Source organism: Lagenorhynchus albirostris, chromosome 3 (genome assembly GCF_949774975.1).
Source record: "Lagenorhynchus albirostris chromosome 3, mLagAlb1.1, whole genome shotgun sequence".
In the NCBI taxonomy this organism is placed as follows: domain Eukaryota; kingdom Metazoa; phylum Chordata; class Mammalia; order Artiodactyla; family Delphinidae; genus Lagenorhynchus; species Lagenorhynchus albirostris.
In genome coordinates this window covers 97331352-97354625 of record NC_083097.1, presented here as the reverse complement: position 1 = coordinate 97354625, position 23274 = coordinate 97331352, and the positions used below count along the sequence as shown (strand labels likewise).

The 23274-nt window shown below is 40.8% G+C and overlaps 1 pseudogene; it reads right to left on the bottom strand.

Moving 5' to 3' along the window:
* Positions 1 to 754: 754 nt before the first annotated feature.
* Positions 755 to 14227, bottom strand: LOC132518362 (large ribosomal subunit protein eL33-like; annotated as a pseudogene).
* Between the last annotated feature and the right edge of the window lie 9047 nt (positions 14228 to 23274).

The window sequence follows — 23274 nt, the reverse complement described above, 5'->3', positions numbered from 1 at the left end:
GCATCTCTAATGAAGGCTCTGGCAGAGTTTTCCATTCTCTCTATGTGCTGTGACACTGTGAACCTCAGCAAGCTGTTTATCTTCCACGTTCCAATTTCTAGGTTTCTTCTCAAGATCTGTGACAGCTCAGTAAGTGAATGTTTTCTTGTTTTGGGTCCTCTGTACTTCATCTCGAATCTCCTCAAAAAGGGGGAATTCTGGGCTTCCCTGGTGGCGCAGTGGTTGAGAGTCTGCCTGCCGATGCAGGGGACATGGGTTCGTGCCCCGGTCCGAGAAGATCCCACATGCCGTGGAGCGGCTGGGCCCGTGAGCCATGGCCGCTGAGCCTGCACGTCCGGAGCCTGTGCTCTGCAACGGGAGAGGCCACAACAGTGAGAGGCCCGCGTACCGCAAAAAAAAAAAACAAAAAAAACAAAAAATGGGGGGGAGGGGATTCTGTCTTGTCATCTTTGATCATCTTCAGTTCCTAATAAAATGTCTTGGCACCTAACAGGTGTCATTTAGTCTATGCTAGATGAATAAGGACAAATGTCTGTCTTTCTGGTACAGGGAATATTGTTTTTTGGTGTGAGATTGGGTGAAAGAAGGAGATACTAGTGAACTGAATTGATAGAAATCATTGAGAAAGTAGGAAAACACCCGGCATGGCAAATGATATGTTCAATTTTATGTAGGCTGAGTTCACCAAAACCATCACCTTAAACGAAACCATTTTGGTGGGTCTTTATTTTTAACAAGAGAACAAATCCATACTTTTATTTATTTACTTTTCAATAAGTTTAAATCCTTGAAGGGTACAGCATCACTTGGATTCTGTGTCCAATGGCCTTAGCAGGAAGGTTGCTTCGGAATTTGGCACAAATCATGCCACTGTTTCCATCAATGCAAGTTACATTTCCCCAGATTACTCTGGTTTTGTTCAATTTTCCACCAGGAATTACTGTGTTGTTCTTTGCTTTGTGCACCTAAGCACACCTCTGGCCTACATAGAATTCAGTTTCATCTCAAGCATAAACACCTTTAATTTTAAGAAGAGCTGTGTGCTCCCTCAAGTTCCGGGGACCCCACTTATAGCCAGCAAAAATGGCCTTGGACCACAGCCTTCCAGACGTATTTGTCAGTTTAGAAGTCCTGTGCCCAGTAGGCTTCCACGGGCTCCAAGGCAGCTGAGAGAGCCTTTCTGGTGTGATCTTCAGGATATTGACCTCTTAAGCTCTGAACCATGAACAATTATTTTTTAACAGTAATATCCACTTAAAAATTCAGACTTAGAAGAACAAGTCTTCAGGAACTTCATTCTGAAAAAGTGAGATGCTACAAAATCTTAATCATATGTACAGATAGCTAAACCCTGAAGGCCTGCATGCACAGCTCGAGTGGTTATATTGTTAGCTCTGCCTCTAGTGGGGGGGTTGAGCTAGGTGGGACACCAGTCACCCTCATGGTCACCTGGGCTGCTCTGCCTCTTCAAATTGACTAGGCAAGACTCTCCATCCTCTTGATCTTGGAAGAAATGATTTTAGCTTTTCACCATTGAGTATGATGTTAGCTGTGGGTTTGTCATCTATGGCCTTTATTATGTTGAGGTAGGTTCCCTCTATGCCCAGTTTCTGGAGAGTTTTTATCATGAATGGGTGTTAAAAGTTATCAAAAGCTTTTTCTTCATCTATTGAGATGATTGTATGGTTTTTATTCTTCAATTTGTTTCTGTGGTGTATCACACTGATTGATTTGTAGATATTGAAAAAATCATTGCATCACAGGGATAAATTCCACTTGATCATGGTGTATGATCCTTTTAATGTGTTGTTGGATTTGGTTTGCTAGTATTTTGTTGAGGATTTTTGTGTCTATGATCATCAGTGATACTGGCCTGTAATTTTCTTTTTTTGTGATATCTTTGTCTGGTTTTGGTATCAGGGTGATGGTGGCCTCATAGAATGGATTTGGGAGTGTTCCTTCCTCTGCAACTTTTTAGAATAGTTTCTGAAGTATAGGTGTTAACTCTTCTCTAGGTGTTTGATAGAATTTTCCTGTGAAGCCATCTGGTCCTGGACTTTTGTTTTTTTGGAGTTTTAAAATTACTGATTCAGTTTCATTACTGATAATTATTCATCTGTTCATATTTCCTCTTTCTTCCTGGTTCATCTTGGGAGATTGTACATTTCTAAGAATTTGTCCATTTCTTCTAGGTTGTCTCCATACGCAGTCTGCCTGTACTAGTTTCCTACTGCTGCCATAACAGTTTACCACAAATTTACTCATTTACAGCCACTTCCACATTTCTGTAGATCAGAAGTCTTTGTGGATTCTACTGGGTTCTCTGTTCCCGTTCTTACAAGGCCAAAATCAAGGTGCCAAACAGGCTGGGCTCTTCCCTGGAAGCTCTGGGGAAGAATCCATTTCCAGGTTCATTCTGATTGTTGGCAGAAACAGGTTTTTGCAGTTGTAGGACTGAGATCCTCATTTCCTTACTGGCTGTCAGTCAAGGTCCGCTCCCTGTTCCAGGGGCCCCCTGGGTTCCTTCCCATGTGACCCCCTCCATCTTTAAGCCGGCACTGGTCCATTGAATCCTTCTCTTGCTTCAAATCTATCATACTTCCCCTTTGCCTTTCTCTTCTACCACCAGCCAGAATATGTTCTCTGCTTTTAAGGATGCATGTGTTACATTGGGTTCCTCAAACAGTCCAGGGTAATCTCCCCATGTTAAGGTGAACAGGCTAGAAGCCTTAAAATTCCACCTGCAAAGTCCTTTTTGTCATGTAACAAAACATATTTGTGTGTGTGATATCTTAGAGTCACAGTTTCTGGGGACTAGGGTGAGGCATTTTTAAGAGGCCATCTTAGAAATTCTGTTACCACACCTCCCCAAAAGGAGGCCTTCTATAGAGGGTATCTATGGGTCACAGTCCATTAACAAAGCACTGTCACTTTGCATATCGCCTCAATGAGTTCCCTTTAGGTCTAGTTTCTGAAAATGAGACATTTTATTTGATTAATAGCAAAAGAAACCAGGTCACCAGCAATAAAAGGACTGAAACTTAGGACGTGTTTCATGTGCATGTAGGAACTTGCCTGTGCACAGAAGGTGTCAGTTCATCTCGTGGTCGCTCAGCTATGTTATGGGTACGGGTAGCACCATGTGTCGTGCTTTGAATATATCGTATCTCAGTGCAGCATTGAATGAGAACATGGATGCTGATGATTATCAAATCTCAGGTAGTAAATTTATGTAGTGGGAATTACCACTCTTTGGGATGAAGCTTCCTTTTTTTTCCAAGCTAGAAAATGCTTATAGGAACAATTCATGTCATGAAGGACTATCACTGTATATATGCTCCTATCACCAGCTTCCAGGTGACATGCAAGAGAAGCTATTTAACTTTTAGTTACTAATTCAACAAGGAATTTCAATAACCCAACAAATTAAGATAAGTGGGAAGTGCAGATTTAATACTTGAACGTATACCGTCAATCTTAAACTTGCTAAATAAGAAAATCAAACTCATTTTCATACTGAAGAATAAAGGGATTACTATGTAGTATTTGACCCCCAAAAGGTGTTGTTAAGGTAATGTTATAATCGATGGAAACTGAGAATTTAGGAAATGAGAGAATATAGAGCCATACGTCAAAAGTGCCCTAAGACAGATACAGGTAGTAAATCTCTACATTACATACTTTATACAAGATGCCTATTTTATACATTCTGTTTTATACATCCCCCCACCTTGTATGTTTTTCAGGCTTGTTGGTTTGCTTATTAGCTTTTAGAGTATGGACTTTTTTTTTTTAATAGATCTTTATTGGAGTAAAATTTCTTCACAGTACTGTGTTAGTTTCTGTTGTACACCAGAGTGAATCAGCCATATACATACATATATCCCCATATCCTCTCCCTTTTGAGCCTCCCTCCCACCCTCCCTATCCCACCCCTCTAGGTCATCACAAAGCACCCAGCTGATCTCCCTGTGCTATGCTGCTGCTTCCCACTAGCTATCTATTTTACATTTGGTAGTGTATATATGTCGATACTACTCAACATCACTAATTATTAGTGTGTACTTTTATGGAAGAAAAATATGTAATGATTTGGGATGGGAAAGAAATGTTATAATAGTAAAGAAGGTATTAACTAGATTTATTAAAATTTAAAAATAAATGTGAAGTGGTATAATATGGATGACTGTATACTGACCTGATAAGCAATTTCCATACATAACTTTTGATGACATTGTGAGATGATGACCATTGGTGAGATATCATATTCTGCAGACATTTCTGTGTCTTTAACATGAGAATGATGGAATCTTCTCTAAGTTTTCTCCCGTGAGACCACTTGTAAGAGCAAAGCTAGTTGGTACTTATTTAATGCACTGAGGTCCTTTGCAGGGCACCTTTAAAGCACTATTTTGATTTAATTCTGAATCAACTGTATTCCTGAGTTTGGAAAATCAAATTTTAACATGAACTTGCAAATAGCCCCAGTGCTTCACCCCTAATTCATATTCCAGCAACCTTCACTGTAGCAGGAAGCAGAGTCAAGCTGTTGCCATGAAGATTGTTTCAAGAGCTCAGAAATCCTCCAGGGACCCCTTTATCACTGCTTTTCAAAGAAGCCTTTATTCCTCTCTTCTCCTGTTTCCTGCAAAGGGAGTTGTGTCTAATACTTGAGGACATGGTGAGGCCTACAAGGACCTGAGGACTCCTCCAGGACTGTGATCTTCGGAGTTGTGAAATCTATCATTCTGGTCCTTATCCTTCTTTCTTCCCACTCTGCCACATTGTAACAAATGCTGTTGTTTTGTGAAACTTTACTGTATGGTAAAACCTGCTTTTTCATTTTTAAAGGACTGTGCTCCCAGGCCAATTGGCATTTGTCTTGTTTTAAGTCTTCTGTGTAAAGGTCCATCAGACTCATTAAAGTAACATTTTTGGACTGTATTATCTATTTGAAGATCTTAATTGATATACAATTTTCTTTATTAATGGGCACCAAAAAGTGTCTTAATCTAAGCCAATAATGTTAACTTTTATTTCAAGGTATGTTATGCTTAAATTTTTTTTTCCTCTGAAAGGTGATGAGATAGTAAAAAAAAAAAAAAAGTAGAAAAAAGTGTGTATTGATACTGCTAATTACAGATATGAATGTATAGACAAAGTTAGTATATGGATTTAATGTATTTTCAGTAAATTTAGAAATAAAAATCATCTCATGTATTTCATCTTATATGAGGTAACTGGGAATTGCTATTTCCCTTTTGAAAGGAAAAATAGAAGCTTTTTATTTTATTTTTTTGGCCACACCCAGTGGCATGCAGGATCTTAGTTCCCCGACCAGGGATCAAACCTATGCCCACTGCAGTGGAAGCGAAGAATCCTAACCATTGGACCATCAGGGAATTCCCAGGAAAAATTGAAGCTTTTTAACGTCACAACATTCTTAGGGAAGCATAGTTGTCCTATTTCATAGGGGACATGGAGAAAGAGAAAATAATGTAGATTTTTAAGGAGGCTAAAGGTGGTAGACTTTCTCAATCATATTTATACTCAGTCTAGTAGATCTTAACATTTTCTTCTGAAGAGAATATTAATCTTGGTCATGCATTATCAGACTAGGCCGTGAGTACATCCTGGCAGAATATGGATGTATATGAAAGTAGAATATGAATATATATGAAATGTATTATGTGCAATATATATATTATTTATAATGAGGCAGAAGCTAAATTTGTATTTATTTTTGAGCTAAAACATTAGAGTTCAGGAATTCCCTGGCAGTCCAGTGGTTAGGACTTGGTGCTTTCACTTCCAGGCCCAGGGTTCAATCCCTGGTTGAGGAACTAAGATCCTGCAAGCTGCGTGGTGTGGCCTAAATAAATAAATAAAATAAAACATTAGAGTTCAAAGACATTACAGCTTATGGGAAAGCAGAACTGACCCATGAAGTATGAATTTATTCTTCTCTGAAGTAAGGGCTTTTTCAGTGGCAAAGCTTGAGACTGCTGATCTGTATGATGGGGACATTAGTGTTTGGACAAGAAATAAACTAATATATTCTGTTATGGTCTGAAAAGGAAAATAATACTTGCCTTCAGGTATTTAGAATTACTGTACAGATCCAGGCTCACAGTACTATGACCATTTTTCCCATTTTCAATTATTTGAGGACATAAAAACAAAACAAATACCATTATTGAGTACCTGCTATATACAAGCCAGAACTATATGTACTGAATTGGCCAGGACAGGCAGAATTCATGGCCATAAGGAGGGCAGGCCCTGGCCAAGATTCAGGGTAGCAGGAAAGGTCTGGCCAGGTGGATGGAACATAATGTCCCATAATATGTAGAAATTGACAAGTGGGAACAAATGATTTCTTTTTTTTTTTTTTTAACATCTTTATTGGAGTATAATTGCTTTACAATGGTATGTTAGTTTCAGCTTCACAACAAAATGAATCAGTTATATATATACATATATTCCCATATCTCTTCCCGCTTGCGTCTCCCTCCCTCCCACCCTGCCTATCCCACCCCTCCAGGCGGTCACAAAGCACCGAGCTGATCTCCCTGTGCTATGCGGCTGCTTCCCACTAGCTAACTACCTTACTTTTGGTAGTGTATATATGTCCATGCCTCTTTATCGCTTTGTCACCGTTTACCCTTCCCCCTCCCCATAGCCTCAAGTCCATTCTCTAGTAAGTCTGTGTCTTTCTTAGCAAGTTAGAGGCCTCGGGCTGGTCTAAGGGAGGTAAAAAGAATATATTGACAAACAGGTGGAAACAAAATAATGAAATGTCCAGAGGGAAGTATTTGGAAAGCATCAAGTCGACCTGGTTGCAGGTAGGAAAACCAAGTCCTTGGGAGCAGAAGAAAGTGACCTGCAAGACTTCTAGTTGAGCGGAATCAAGGCATAGGGCTTATCATCAACCTGGGACTCAGCAGGCAGGAAACTTCCAGGGATCTGGGGTCAAGCCTCTTTATGGTTTCTTAGAAAACTGCTGTCTTGAATGGGATTGGGGTGAGGCTGACAGCAAGTGGGATTTGATGCTTGTCCCTCAGTACTGACCCGAGTAGCTCATGATGGTTATCTTGTCAGCAAAGGGGACTAATTCTAGAGCTCAGAATAAGGAAGAAAATGCAGACAGTAGTCATATATATAGTCTCAGGTGAGGAGTGAGGAAAGCATCTGGCACCTCTCCAGTTGTTATGCAGGTGCAAAAATTATTTAACTTTTTCTTTCTGTCTTGAATGGATATGCTACCTATTTGGTGGTATAACACACAGATTCAAATTAAACGTCAATGCATACTTTAATGTTTTAATCAATGTACATACTAAATGATTTGAATTGGAAAAGGAATTTTGGGAACAGAATCCAACGTTAAGCTTGACAGGAAGTGAATATTTGGACAAGGAATACTGGAGCATTCTACTATGGCATATGTTCAGGTTTAGAATAAGACTGTATTTTTCAAACCAATCTAGGGATACAAAACCAAATCTATATAGAATGGGAATATTAAATGAAAAATTCGCTTGTTAGAATGGAATTCAGACCTTCCATGTAGAACTGCAGGAGAAGTGCAGTCAGCAGTGACCCGTAGGAATGAGGACCTGGCTTGATGGAGGGAGAATGGGAGAGTCTGGTCCAGCGAGGACAGAAGTACAGTTAGGAAGAGCCCTGGAAAACAAGTTCTCTTTCAAGCTGCACTGGAAGTAGGCATGCACTTGCTTATGCTAGACTTGAGCTTTGTGTGGCAAGTGGATCAGTACACAGCACCCCCCTTTCTTTGCCCGTTCAGTCACTGCTCTTGGGGTTTCGCAAGCTGCCTGCTCACATGAATCTCCATTTTGTCCACGCCTGGCAATAGCTGCTCAGAACCTCGCCTCTGGCAGCTGATGATTTCAAGTATCCAGACCTGTCATGATGCTCTCCAGGAGAGGCGTCAGGCTGTCATCCGGTATTAGGCAGCCCCCAGCTGACACAAAAGGCCTTTCACTGAGTGCCCTTCTCTCTCAAGCTTTTGAATTGCATATTTTGATAGCGGTTGAGGTAAGAAACAAGTTCAGAATCCAAACTGAGGCATTCAGTTGCTCTCCTAACCACTTGGCCTAATTTCTTTAGTCACTATTTTGCGGTTTGAGCCAAGTTTGCATAGTTTTTGACAATTTCAAGGCCTTAGATGCAACCATTGATTTCTTCAGAAGGGCTGTTCCATGGGTCATGAAAACTGAGCAACTGGGCACTTTCTTCTCATCCTCGTCATAGCCAAGGAAATGAAAAGACCACAGGTTTAAGAAAACTCGATGAAGCTAATCTTTCTTCCTCTGGACCCAGCTCAAGTCCGCTTCATTCTTCAGCAGAAGAATGTCAGGCCCTGCCTCTGAGGTGCTTCTCTTGCCATAGATGATGTGACACAACCATACTTTTGACCAGAATCTAAGACAAATCTTGACCTTAGCATGTGAGAATTACAGAGTTTTACCCAGATTTCTTCTTGCTGTTACTCGGCTACTGACCTGTATGCCTATTGTGATAACTAGGGTTCAAACTTGTTAACAATTTTGATAAAATTATTTTTCTTTCATGCTTTTCTTGGTGCCCCTATCTTTGTTTATTATATATGTATGCTTCCAGAATCAGGGTCCAATATACTTGTGTAGTGGGTGTTTATTTATGGCTATTGTTTAAACATTATGCCTTCTTTGGTAACTACATCCCACATTTCTTCAGGGGCCATGCCTTCCCCAGTTGCAGAGATGGAATACATGACCCAGTTTTAAGTCATTCATGTTTCACTAGCCCGTGACATGGGTTCAAGGCTAGGCATGTGACTCAAGCAGGTTCCATCAGAGTGAGAATGAGAGCTGTTTTGTAGACTCTTATCAATAAACACAGGCTTTAATTTTTGCAAGCTAAGGTCTAAGGAACTGTATGGTTTGGAGCTTTAGCAATCATTTATGGGCCATTGATGGTGACTGTGTTAAACAATGAAGCTAACATACAGAGGAGAGGAGAGCTAAGTAGAGGTGACAGAAGCAGACCATCTTGTGACGTCATTTGAATCCTTCCAAGAATCCATGTCTTTATTTTTTTTTTTAATTGAAGTATAGTTGGTTTACAATGTTGTGTTAGTTTCTGGTGTGTAGCAGCGTGATTCCATTATATATAGGTGTCTCAAGAATCCGTGTCTTAACCCAACTGTGAGTCAGTTTATTCTCTACTTTGCTTCAACAAGTTTGTCTTGGATTTTCGGTATCTTGAATTTAAAAAAAAGTAACTGAGCATTTCAGTCTAATGCTTGGGCTTGGCTACTTGCTGACAGGCTTCTTGATATCACCTGTGACCTGGGTCTTTGATCTTCTTCACCCACCTTCATACTTTCTATGCTGGGTTTACACCCTGTTGGAACATCTTGATATTTCATATTCAATTCCGATGCTCTTTTATAGTCTGGATGAAATTCCAAGATATAATAACTGTGTTTTTCCCCTTGAGTATTTTAGGAAAGCTTAATGACTCAATAAATAAATTACCTCTTCAGTAACTCAAAGTGGAGAGGCTTCAAGGAATTTCACATAACTGACCACCGGGTACACAAATATATTAAGGTCAGTGGCTCATTAGTTTTTCTTTCTCTACCGTGGATATTGTTATATCATTTTACTGTCTTTGATCGTGACCTTTCTGACATTCTACTTGGCTGGCAAGTAACAAGATAACTGCTCATAAAGGGAAGAGATGATGAAAGAGATTTCTGTAATAGATTTTACTATAATGGGATCAGAATGGCAGGGAAAGAAAAGGAGTAGTTAGAAGCAAAACAGCCCAGGTTCTCACTACCATGCATTTTGTGGTTTTCTGAGAAATTAAAGATGACCTGAGAAGCGAGGTTCAAACAACACATTTTGAAATCAGTAACAGTCCTAGGGACCTTCTCCTATAGACCATGGACTGTGTGAGAATGGAGGTTGGTTCTGGGTATCATGTCGAAGCCCAATCTGTGTTTCAAAATAAAGGCCAACTTAAGCCTTTTAGCAATACTAACAATGCCCTGTGGTAAAAGTTCCCATTCTACTCCTTGTGGTATCCAGTACCTCTTTTAACCCTAATTGTACCTTTTTAATTGGAGCTTTCCCCAAACTCTTCTTTTTTTTATGGTTCATTCTGTGCTGAGGGGATACAGATGCCTCATGGGTCAAAACCAAACCAAACTGCTCCACAGCAAATTGAGAAACACCTGAAGTTTTCTCTATTCTTGACCCTCTCTTTCCTTGATTGCTTCCAGCTCTCCTTCTCTGCCCTTCCACTGAGGTTCTCCCCTCTGCTTTTTGATTCTTATCCATTGTGTAAAACATTTCAGCTCAGTGCTAAGAAAGTAGCTAGGAAAGAAGCTTGCAATATGAGGGGCAGAGAGGCTTCTGGAGATAAGGGGGAGTGACAAGGGCTTGATGCTTTTAATTTGAAAAGTCTTCATAGAAGAGCTTAAATATGAACAGTTTTGAAAAAAGAGTCATCATGATTTAAGCAAAGAAAATGTAAGGGATTACTAGGAAAATGAGTCAGCTGGAGAAGATAGTCCACCTTTTTTAGTTAGAATTAGATTCAGTTGTTAATAGGAAATATTAGACTTAAAAATATTAAACAAAAAAATGTTTATGAAACATCAGTATGTTAGTATGTTAACGTGACACTTACTAGTCTGGTGCTTTGTGGTCATTAGGGATCCAGGATCCTATCATTCTTCTCTTACCATCTGAGGTCATGGCTTACATTCTCGAAAGTATTACCTCTTGGTTCAAAATGGCTTCTGAAGCTCTAGTCATCAAATGTGTTTTGTAGTTGGGAAGAAGGAAAAGAGGCAAAAGGGGAAATTTTTCTTACAGTGAAGTTCGTTTCCTTTAAGCAGTTTTCCCAGAATTCCCATACAGGACTTCTGTTTATCTCATTGGCCAGAGCTTGGTCACATGGACATACCTTGCTGTAACATTGTCTGGGAAATGTAGTCTTTTAACTGGTTGCATTTCCATCCCACATAAAATCTGTTCTTGTAAGTAAGGAAGGAGGAGGGAATGACTCTTGGATAGCAGCTTGTACTCTGCTAAAAAAATCCTTGAAATCTGTGGTTGCTTTTTAGGAGATACACTAAGTTATTAGAAGATTTACAGACCTGCAAGGAATTTGGTTCTTATTTTCAGTGTATGAATTGGTAAGAGTCTTAGTAAGAATATTGGCCTTGAGTGTAATGACTTGGGTATAAGAGGATGGAAATTGTAATTTCTGAGAAGGGGTTTATAACATTTGGTTATAAAGTAAAGTAGAGAAGGATGTAAAAATATTTTAAAGTTTGGGGGTTAAGTATGACAAAAATGGTCAAACAGAAGTTAGAAAGGGATGAGTAGCCCAGTAAAATATATGAATTGAACATTGAAAAAATTGAGGTAGATTTCAGTTGTATGCTTGTGGTACTGGACAAGGGGGGGAGAAAGCCTAAAATAGAGTAAACAATGGGTAGTATTTAGAAGTAAAACCAGTGCATTCTAGTGTTGAGGTTGGCCATCTGGTTGAGAGGCAAGTCATGTAAAGTATGTGAGTGAAGGGGAACACTTGCAACACAATAGGGAATATTAGAAATTGTAGGGGATATTCTAAAGGGGCAGCTGCTGCTTGGCTGCAGCCAATCATTGCCATCAACGAAATCAGGCTTAGGTCTTCTGCTTTTTCAGGAGAAGATAGAAATCCAGACTTCTATATAACCTTCCAGATTTAAAAATAATTTTGCAGGTCAAGCAAATATGTCTGAAGACTGGATTTGCCCAATGGATCAGTTTTGCAGCTTCTGATCTAGTTCAACATCTTTAGTTTACTGAGACTGAGAGAGATCTAGTGACTTGCCCAGGGTAACGTAGCTCATCAGTAGATCCCTGCCTCTTGACTCCCCTTTGTCTTCATACTTTTAGAGCTAAGAAAGTCACATGGAACTGTTTGGTGGAAAGGAATAATCAGGGGAATTAGGCGTTTCACATAGGTTTGCAGTTAACTCCAAAAGTGCCTAGCACAGTGCTTAGCATTCAGGGGCATCTATCAATGTCAGCTCAGTCTCTTTGTGAATTGTTCAAAACATGTAGGTTAATGAATGAAATAGAGGAAAAGGCAAAAGCAAAAGAGTAATTATCACACCTTGGGGAGTCCCCATAATTAACTATGGAAACAAGATAATGAATTAGCAAAGATGGCATCCAAGGAGCAGTCAGAAGCAGCCAGGATTTCTTGTGAACCTCGTGCCTTTACCTTTGCCCTAATTACAGCTTTAGGCTGTAAATGTTTTAATTTGGGGGTAATTTCCAGCCCTTTAATAAATTTCTTTCCAATTATACTGCCACCTTAAACTTATAGCCTCATAAGAAAGTGTGGTCTTCAGAGAATATTTCTTCTCCCCTTAGTTGAAATTAGATAGATTGATTAATTTTGGCTTAAATTTCTAAAAATGTGCAGTTGTATCTTGAGATTATCCCACCATTAGTGGTTAAGTGTCTCCAGAATAAGTAATTACTGTCACTAAAAGACAAATTTGTCAGAAGAATTGTCCTTTGAAAATCCCCTTTTCGGTATAAATATGTCCTTACGTGTCACCAAAATTTGCTGTGTTATCTCAGTAACAGAGATCACAGGGAAATAATTTTTGAAGTGACCAATTCTATTTTAGGTTTTAATGTGCATAGTGAAATATATTTGTAAGACACTGTTTAAAGTTCTTAGGAGAGAAGTCCCTAGAAACTAGAATTTTTAATTTAATGCTCATGTTAGAATCTTGACTAGAGAACACAATGGAAAGACCTTGGGGATCTGGTAGATTCCATAGGCAGTTTATCTCAGAACTAACTGCTTTTGCAGTGGATTTTGCTTACAGTAGTAATAGCCTGTATTTATAATTTGTTCTCCTGGAAATTATCTCACAAAACTGAATTACCTACAAGGTCAGTGGTGCTGGACTAAGGTTACATACTGGTAAATTTTTTTTTTTTATTGGATTTATCACTATAATACCCCAGCTAAACAGTGCTGGAATGCAGTCACTAAAAAGAGAAGAAAAAATGTCTGTTAATCATTTGATGTTTAGCCATGCCCTTATACTTTTTTTCTTTCCTTTTTAGTTCCAAGTCACATATAAAATACCTGCTGATCTCAACAAGAAAATGAGATTCTTCTCTGCTATCACCTGAAGCTGCTGTGACCATAAAACTAAAAAATTACATTTTGTCTCCTTGCCCATAAAGAATGCCCACCAGAGCGGGTCCAATATCTTATCTTTCTACCCAGATAGTGCTTGTTGCTAAATACACAGAGCCTGATTTTACAATCTTCACTCAACTCTGACTTCCACCATTTTCAGTGGGGGGGGGGTGGTGGAAATTCTTATGAAAGGTTTATAAATGATGTGAAAATGGGCTATAATTTTGTAACTTGCTTTCATTGTCATCTGGGATCTTTTGAGATTCTTTTGAGTAGAGTCAACCCATTTCAGAGTTGTGTGCTACAAGTCTGCAGGATGGAGGAGAGAAAGCATGACCTCATCACTTGGATGGGAGTTTCTGACATTGCAGGGGCAAAGATGATGAAAATCAAAGATACGCTTGATCATAGTTTGTTTTGTTTTGTTTTGTTTTGTTTTTTTTGCGGTACGCGGGCCTCTCACTGTTGTGGCCTCTCCCGTTGCGGAGCACAGGCTCCGGATGCGCAGGCTCAGGGGCCATAGGCTCACAGGCCCAGCCACTCCGCAGCATGTGGGATCCTCCCGGACCGGGGCACGAACCCGTGTCCCCTGCCTCGGCAGGCGGACTCTCAACCACTGCGCCACCAGGGAAGCCCCAATTATAGAGTTTTGAAAGCAACTCTAACGCTCCCAGGGTGGACAGAAAAGAGGCCTTTCCCATCTCCACTGCATCCTGAGAAATGAGATGCAGCAAGAAAGATTTCAGGTTCTTAAATTTAGGGGTGTCACATAGCCCTCTGAGAATCAGATAAAAATTATGAACATTTTCACCAGAAAAACTATCCATAAAGATACATACATAGAATTTTGACAACTTGTGTTTTTATTTATTAAAAATTTGAAAGTATTTATTCCCTAAATATTTCTCTGGATTGTTTGGGGGTCCTGGGGCCCAGGTTATGAATTCCTGGACCTCTGAGGATGATTGTGGAAACTTACCTTGGACATCTGTGTAATTTGTGTCCTCCAGCTACATTTACCTAATCTTATATTCGGGGTGATGTTAACAGTAATAACCTGTGCTGTGTCTTTTGTGCCTGTCTGCTGCAAAGTTCTTTTCTCTCCCCCCAAGTAATCATATCTGGAAGTCCTTGAGCTGTTTCGGTTGTGTTCATGATCAAGGGCAGACAGTGGTCATATGATGTCCTCTGGTCCTGATGCCTTTGCTGGACACTGATGCCCCCTCTGTTGGACAGCTTTTGTTCCCCTGACCGTGGCCACCTCTGTCAGGCACTGATGACCGCCTGATGGATGATGGCGCATCCCTGCCACTTCTGCTGTGGCCCATGGTGTCCTGCTTCTGCTGAAGCATTGGAGACTTTGAGGGGCTATGCATGCTCTGTCTTTTCCAGATTTCCAGTGATTCCAGGTGCTGTGTCAAGGAGAATGCTTTTCTCTCCTTTGTGTAACTGTTATTCCAATTAGATGGTTTCTAATGAGTTCTGATTTAACACTGTTTAGCAAGACAGAACCTTAACTTTTATTTCTACTTCCTTCCTCCTTGGTGTGAAGGGCAAACCCAAGTGACCCCCGATGTACTCAGAATCCTCAGTCTCCTGCCACGATTGAAGTTTGTCTCTGGTCCAGTGGTGTTTGCCCGACTCACTCTCCCTTTGGGAGCTCCTCATGCAAAACCATTCCAGGGGCCTATTCCCTACTTTATTGGGGGTACTCAGAATTTGCCCTCAACAAGGAAAGGACCAGCATAGATTTAAACTAGAAAATTCAATAACATCAATATTTAAGAATAATATAGACGATAGTGTGACCTTTGGGGCTTAGGCATCTTTTTTGGAGATATTTTGGAGAGCTCTTCCGGATCTCTGTATGCCCCTCCAGAGACAAACTCTTTGTAATTCTACTCTGCCCTACATCCAAGCCAGTGTAGTATTGTGAAAAATTGCATTAACGAACTTCCAGGCTCTTGCTGGAAATACGTACCTTCTTTATTGTAAATAACTCCATACAGTACCTGTAATAAGTTAGAATCAGGATGATCTTTCTGTCATGATTCTGTTTTTTAGACAACTCATGTACCTCAAACTCCATAGGAATCAATAAAATATGAATCTGAAATAATGCTGAATTTTAAAGCTTAGCATGTGATGTATGGAAAAAATGCCTCACCATTTTTCTCACTGTCGTTTGAAGGTAGAGGTGTAGATTCATCAAACTTTGGAAACACATTTTGAAAATGCCGATATCTCCATCAGTTATAGATTTGTCATAATGCTGACGCCTCCTGCTGTCCCACTGTATTCTTCACTCCTAATCATTTGTCCTCTCCTTGACATGCTGCACTGTGTTCACCCAGCTCAGGATTGTGCTCTCTCCAGTGTTCTGCACGCCCTCACCTTCAATTTCCTACCAAGCCCATTGGCCATCCTGAAATCAAACAGGGAATTTCCAAACCAGTCTTCATCCATTTGTCTTACGAACTTTCTCTCCCTCCATATCAATTGCATTTTCTCTCATAAATTCTATTATTTAAGACAAGTTTTAAAATATTGAAATATTTTGAGGGACTCCTAGCATAGAAATATATGGGGTTAACTGGGATGTGAAAATAAAATGGAACTTGGTCTTTTCTGAGCTTGATATAATTTCTTTGTGAGGCTTATCTCTTAGGTTTCTATATAGTGTGGGGTGGTGGGGGTTGGTAGGAAAGGAGAATTCTGAAGTTGCAAAATAATTCTCTGACTCCTTAATAAGCTCTTTTGTCTGGCATTCTCTTTCAGGTAGATGCTTGGTTTTCAGCTTTTCTCTCTAGCTCCTTTCTGATATGGCGTCTTGCCTCATGTAGGAGGAGGGCCCTATGTTATCCTGTGGTGTCGGGGCAGAGGGCCTCATTTTCTGCCAGACATCCTCTGGATCTTCTCTGTTCTCGTTGGCCTAGTGTGCATTGAGATGCATCTGACCCCTGGACTCTTAGAAATGTGTGCTGTCACTGCTGAAGTCTGTGACTCTGGCCATTTTCTTTCTTTTTTTTTTTTAATTTCTAGTCTTTTCTCATGCTTTTATTTTTATTTATTTATTTTTGGTTGCATTAGGTCTTCATTGCTGTGCATGGGCTTTCTCTAGTTGCGGTGAGCGGGGGCTATTCTTCGTTGTGGTGCATGTGCTTCTCATTGCGGTGGCTTCTCTTGTTGTGGAGCACAGGCTCTAGGTGCGTGGGCTCGGTAGTTGTGGCTCGCGGGCTCTAGAGCTCAGGCTCAGTAGTTGCGGCACACAGGCTTAGTCATTCCGCGACATGTGAAATCTTCCCGGACCAGGGATCAAACCCGTGTCTCCTGCATTGGCAGGCGGATTCTTAACCACTGCGCCACTTTTGGGAAGTCCCCCAGACCACATATCATTCTGAAGAAAAGGGGATCATATGAATGGTAATAAGTACTATTGTTCTGCTCCTCATCTTTATCTTTTATCTGGGAACTCTAGTCCCACGCAAAGTTTTCTGTGTTTATTTCTATGATTCTTTCTCACATGTTTCTCTACGGAGCGTGAATGTATAACCAATCATCCTCCATGGCCTCTGCTATCTGGGAAGCCCTGCTCATCCCTTCCATGGTTGTCCAACACTGACAATGGGGGTGATGCTGTTTAGCCAAGGATGCCGTATCTGTTTACCTGCAAACCGAGTGCCCTCTGCTGCTCTGCAAATGCTTGTTGCAGGGTCCTTGGGGAACCTGACTGCTGTGGTCATGCCGCTGCTGCCAGTCGGGGGGGCCGTGCCTCCTGGCTGCTTCCTGTCCTGCCCTAGCTGCACTCAGATGTGCAGAACCCTTCCCACACAGGGCCATGAGGAAGTGGCGAGCAGGTCTCTCTCCTCCTGGTACACTAGTCAGACTTCTTAAGTCTCAAGGAGTTTTGAGGATAAAAAGCTTATGCAGTATTCACTTGCCACTCAGTTCCATGCACAGCAAATATAACCTTCTTGCTCCTCTTTTGGTCACTGGGGTGTTGCTAGTGGGTCAAGCCTGTAAGCCTTATTTCCTCTTTTGGGATTTTTTTGTGTGTTTGATCTTTGGGAGGTTCCTTAATTTCTCATGCAAATGCAAAATGTGTAGGTTCTTCCAACCTGTTTTCCAGACACTATATCACAGTCTTTGTAAAATATATGCTTAATCTGGAGCTCCTACCTCCACATATAATTTAAATAAAGATTTACAGATTTACACTTTTCTGTTTACAACTGTAAATATACCAAGCAATCCCTTATAAATCTTTCGGTCTCTTATTTTCTGGTTTGCCACATGATTTCAACAAATTAAAGAAACACTTAAAATATCTGAATCCTTTCCCCACTCCCCCCCTTTCATGATAATGGGAATAATTGATTAAACAATCTGTGTGAGATTTTCTTTTCGGTAAAGGCTTGTCTTTCAGGTTTTTCTCCTCCAGCTCTTTCTAAAGGTGGTATCTTATATTACATCTCCCTTGTTACATTGGTTTGTATGACTTTCCAAAAGAATCTGTTGCTTTCAAATTGGGGAAAAGTAAATTAAATGTAGTGAGATGGAATGAAATGACCCTGCCCCCCATTAAGATCATAAATAATCTATTGGGAGATTGCATATCCATCCTGGTTGACTCAGACAGAGCCATTCTCAGCTAATGTGTGGGCCGCTGGTGATAAAAGCAGGAACAAGTAGGAGTCAAATGTTCCTTTAGCAAATGATGTCAGTTATTTCTCAAGGTTCCCAAGAAGTAGCTTTAAAATCATCTTACTACGGGGAGCATGTTTCCTTCAGGTGAGAAGAGTGGACTGAGCCTCCCTAGGATAATTAATTGATTAATTAACTAATAATTAATCAATTCCTAGTATGATGAGATGTGCTTGCCCTTAGTCAGGGAGGAATTTAGCACCAGGCTTCTGTGGAAATAAATGAAGACCAACCAAATGGGACCAAGCAAAGGCTATTTGTTCAGAGCTTACAAGGGAGTCAGATACCATCTCTTTCGTTTTGGCAGAAACTCAAAGGTAGGCAGAAGAGTGGGAAAACTTTACAGTGGAAAAAAGGAAGGCTTCAAAATATGCCCTGAATGGAGGCCGTTGGCCTGGGGAAGTTTAGGTGGGCTGACTGGAAGTGGAGCAGCCTATGTGATTGGTTCAGGGTACATACTTGGCTTTTTCTGGTTGGTCCTTAGTTGGAAGGGGGACAAAAATGAAGGAATCCATCAGTTATTAATCAAGTTCTGGCTCTTTGGGCTAATTGTTACAGGGGTTCTTGTTTGGCTTGGTTCTTGGACTGGTGGCTGGAGATAGTGGTCTGGCTTCCTACAAGCCGGACCGTAACAGGCTGCCTTCCTGGTCTCTTTACTGTAGATCATGGGTTGGTGGTTGCTGCAGAAGGTGGGCCAGAATATTGCTGCATGGCCTGGCCACAGTCTGTTCGTATATTCAGTCTCTCATTTCACTTGTGGAGAGTCCACCAAAATCAGGCTCCTTACTGTTTCCCTTCACACAGTTACAGCACCAGAGCTCATCCATCCTTTTGAAGCAGAATAAAACCTCCATGAACTTCCAGCTGAAACAGAAGCCACAAGAATTTTCAAAAACCAGTTAGGAATAGGAAGCTAGCAGTGCTCAAACAGTGGAGGGTGGGGGTTCTTTGGATGAGGGAGGTGGAACGCTGGCCAGGAGATAGTTGCTTACAGATAGGCTGAGGGAAGGTGACGTGGGAGACTTGGGGTGATGAGAGAATGAGTAAGGAAAGCGTCTATATGCAGCCACCTCCCAAGGCCTAAATTCTCACCTCTTGGATCTTCCTTGAGTTGCTCTGAGAAAATGGGCTAGAAATAGAGCCCTGATTCCCAATCTTCTTTCTCTGATTTGCTTTGAGATGCTTGTCTGATGCCTCAGTGAAAGAAGCACTTATACCGGCACGTCAGTGTGGCTTCAGTGGAGTAGGAAGGGCACTGTGGTGCTGGAGACGGACACGGTCCATATCAGCTGGTTGGGCCCTGGATGTGTTGAGAGCTCCCCTCAGCCTGCCAACCAATGAAGACCATTAGCTGGAAAGGCCTACAGGCAAACGGGCATCTCCTCTGAGTAGGAGGCAGCAAAGCCACTTTCCCTGATCTCTTTTCTTTCTTTAAAAATTTTATTGAAGTATAGTTGATTTACAACGTTGTGTTAATTTCTTCTGTACAGCAAAGTGACTCAGTTATACATAATATATATTCTTTTTCATATTCTTTTCCTTTATGGTTTGTCACAGAATATAGTTCTGTCTGCTATACAGTGTGATTTAGGTGGTTTAACCATCCTATGTATAATAGGTTGCCTCTGCTAATCCCAAACTCCCAATCCTTCCCTCCCCTACCCCACCTCCTCCTTGGCAACCACAAGTGTGTTCTCTGTATCTGTGAGTTCGTTTGTGTTTTGTAGATAGGTTCATTTGTGTCATATTTTAGATTCCACATATAAGTGATATCATATGGTATTCGTCTTTCTCTGAGTTACATAGCTAGGTCAATTCATGTTGCTGCAAATGGCATTATTTCATTCTTTTTTATGGTTAATTAATATTCCATTGTATATATATATACCACATCTTTTTTTTTTTTTTGCGGTACGCGGGCCTCTCACTGTTGTGGCCTCTCCTGTTGCGGAGCACAGGCTCCGGACGCGCAGGCCCAGCGGCCATGGCTCACGTGCCCAGCCGCTCAGCGGCATGTGGGATTTTCCCGGACCGGGGCACGAACGCGTGTCCCCTGCATCGGCAGGCGGACTCTCAACCACTGCGCTACCAGGGAAGCCCCCACATCTTCTTTATCTGTTCATCTGTGGATAGACATTTAGGTTGTTTCCATGTCTTGGCTGTTGTAAATAGTGCTGCTATGAATGTAGGGGTGCATGTAGCTTTTCGAATGATAGTTTTGTCTGGGTATATGCCCAGTAGTGGTATTGCTGGACTTGGCAACTCTACTTTTAGTTTTTGAGGCACCTCCATATTGTTTTCCATAGTGGCTGCACCAATTTGCATTCCCACCAACAGTACAAGAGGGTTCCCTTTTCTCTACAACCTCTCCAGCATTTGTTATTTGTAGACATTTTAAAGATGGCCATTCTGACCAGTGTGAGGTGGTACCTCATTGTAGTTTTGATTTGCATTTCTCTCATAATTAACGATGTTGAACATATTTTCATGTGCCTGTTGGCCATCTGTATGTCTTCTTTGGAGAAATGTCTATTTAGGTCTTCTGCCCATTTTTTGAGTGGGTTGTTTTTTGTTGCTGTTGTTGAGTTGTATGAGCTGTTTGTCTATTTTGGAAATTAAGCCCTTGTCAGTAGCATCATTTGCAAATATTTTCTCCCATTTCGCAGGTTGTCTTTTCGTTTTGTTAAAAGCTTGTAAGTTTAATTAGGTCCCATTTGCTCATTTTTGTTTTTATTTCTGTTGTCTTGCACTTTCCCTGATCTTATTCTCAGGCTCCTTGGCAAAGAAAGGGGAAGCCCATAACCATCAAACACCATCTCCTGCCCCAAACAAACAAACAAACAAAATAGAACAAAGTTGAAGCTAGCCTAAAGATCAAACTTCCCTAAATTATAACTCAGCCCTTATTCGAGAACAGAATACCCAAATACATAAATAATGTCTCTAATCTGGCTTTGATACAGGAGTTGAAACAAAACATTGAACCAGATTTATTTACTTTTGATGGGTAGGTTTTCTTTGCCAGATATTGGTTTTACTGATAAAAAAAAAAAAATCTTCCCTTTAGGAAAGTGATCATAATATCCAGGGCACCAAACTTCTACATAGATTTTGTAGAGTGATCTTTTTCATGATGAAAACATTCTGATTTGATTTACTTAATCAAAAGAAGATTTCTGAGGATTAGTCAAACTTCAGTCATTTAGGGTATGATGCACTGAACTATAAAAAAGAAACCAGTTCTTCAGATATTTGAAGGCTTGTGTTTATACTTTCAATTCTTCTGAAATATTGTTATTAACTTGTATAGTCCTTCCATGATGTGAGTATAGCTTTTATTAAAAGTCATACTGTTTTCTGACTCAGGGAGTTTTGATTCTAGATTAAATCAAGTTTAATTTAGATGATGCTGCTGAAAGTGAGAACAATCCTGTTTGAATAGTACCGTCACAAAGGGAATTGTTTCATCCATCTATCTGTATGGAATGCATATTTGGGAGTGACAAGCTTACCAGAATGCCACACAAATAGCTGGGGACCCAGATATAAGGATACGTGGTCAGAGCAGAACTTAGAGCTCTGAAAAAATTTTGAAAGGCAAGGAGAGGAAAAAACCTCAGACCAAGTGACCTGGCTTGGGTGTCTGGTCCAATAGAAGAAGGCAAGTATCATCTTACTTAACTGCCTTCTGCATATGAAGTCAAAACATTGTGGGCTGTGCTGCTGAGATGTAGCGCTGAGCCACAATAGGATTAGCCTAGAGCTCTTTAAATTCTATCTGCTTTTAAGATAGTAACAGATTCAGAGTCTGGGACAAGACCAAACACACAGGGGAGCACAGTGGTCCCAGATTCAAGGACTAAGGGGGTGTCGGGGCATGAGGGCAAGTAGGCCCCAGAGAAGATGGGAGAACCTGGGGAGAGCACGAGGGATCGATTGGGAGGTTTGGCTCAGAGGAACTGACTGCCCCAAATAATGGTAAATGCTAGTCAGAGTTTCTTTAAGGAGAGTTCAGGGATCATGTTTTGAGCAAAATGTTCTAGTGTCTTTAGAAAGCGTTATTTGAGCCCCACATATGGGATGCATGTGTCTGCTCTTCTCTTATTGTTTCCTTATCGTGCTTTGGCACAACTTTGGCACAAGCCTTTTCTCCCACTTTCTAGACCTGTGCTATATGCTGCTGACTGGTCAGGTGGATGCGAGCTTGTGCCCGACTAAGCTACCAAACGATGCAGGCGCTTACCTGTATGTGGCCAGTCAGTGAGCATATCAGACTGGCTCTGAATTCATGTGATCACTGGCTAGGAACAACAAAGGACACACTGTTCTCTGCTCTGTCCAGTTCCACCAGGCTAGCTCTCTGCTGATTTCAAAGTTATAATATCCTCACCCCAACACATCGTCTCCCTTCCTTTCCACCCTCACTTTCAAACTCTGATGACACAGGTCTAAGAGGTTGGTTAATCTTTATCTTCAATTCTTTTCCCGTCTATCCCTATCTCTTATTAAGTCTGTTTAATTTGCCCTTTGCCATGTTTCAGCTGACTCTACTCTGGTAATTGTCCTGTTGTGCTTAGTTTTTTCCAGTTGTCTCCTAGCATGTCCTGCTGCTGGCAGTATCTCTCTTCCTGAAACCAATTTTTTTAGGATGATTTCCTGTTTAAGGTCCACAGTTCTTATGGGTTCAGGCACTTTTGCCTTGTGTGCCGGATCTCTCACCAATGAACCCCATCTCCTGGCTTGTTTTGTTTCCCTGCTCCCTCCATCCTGACCCCTGCACCTGGGTAAAGCCTTTTCCTGACTCCATGCCCCAGAGCCTGAGATGGCCTCCCCTCTGCTCTGCTATTCTAATCCTACCTGTCAGGCAAAGCCCAACCCGACACTCATATTCACCGAGAAGTTTTTCCAGTCAAACTCTAGTCCACAGTGATTTCTTCCTTACACCAGTTTTCTATTTCATCATAAATAACCAGCATTGCCACAAAGCTTCTCCAAAAACACTTTCATATATAGCCTATGCTGCTATCTAGTATAATCTCTTAAGTTAGTATCCATTAAGCCAATTTTCTTAGCTGCTGGTGGTCAAGATTTTAAAAAAAATATATTAATTTTATTTTAATTGGAGGGATTTCTCTTTCTATATTTTGGGTCGAGACTAGAGGTTAGTGCAGCAAGTGCAGATTAGTTTTATATTTAATGTTTCAAGGAATATGTATTTTTCAGCTGGAGACAGATTCAGGTGGTGACAGAAATGAGAATAGAACAGTTTTATGTAAGGATGGGAATAAATTGAGCTAGATGATTATACTTGTATCAAATGACTGAACCTCA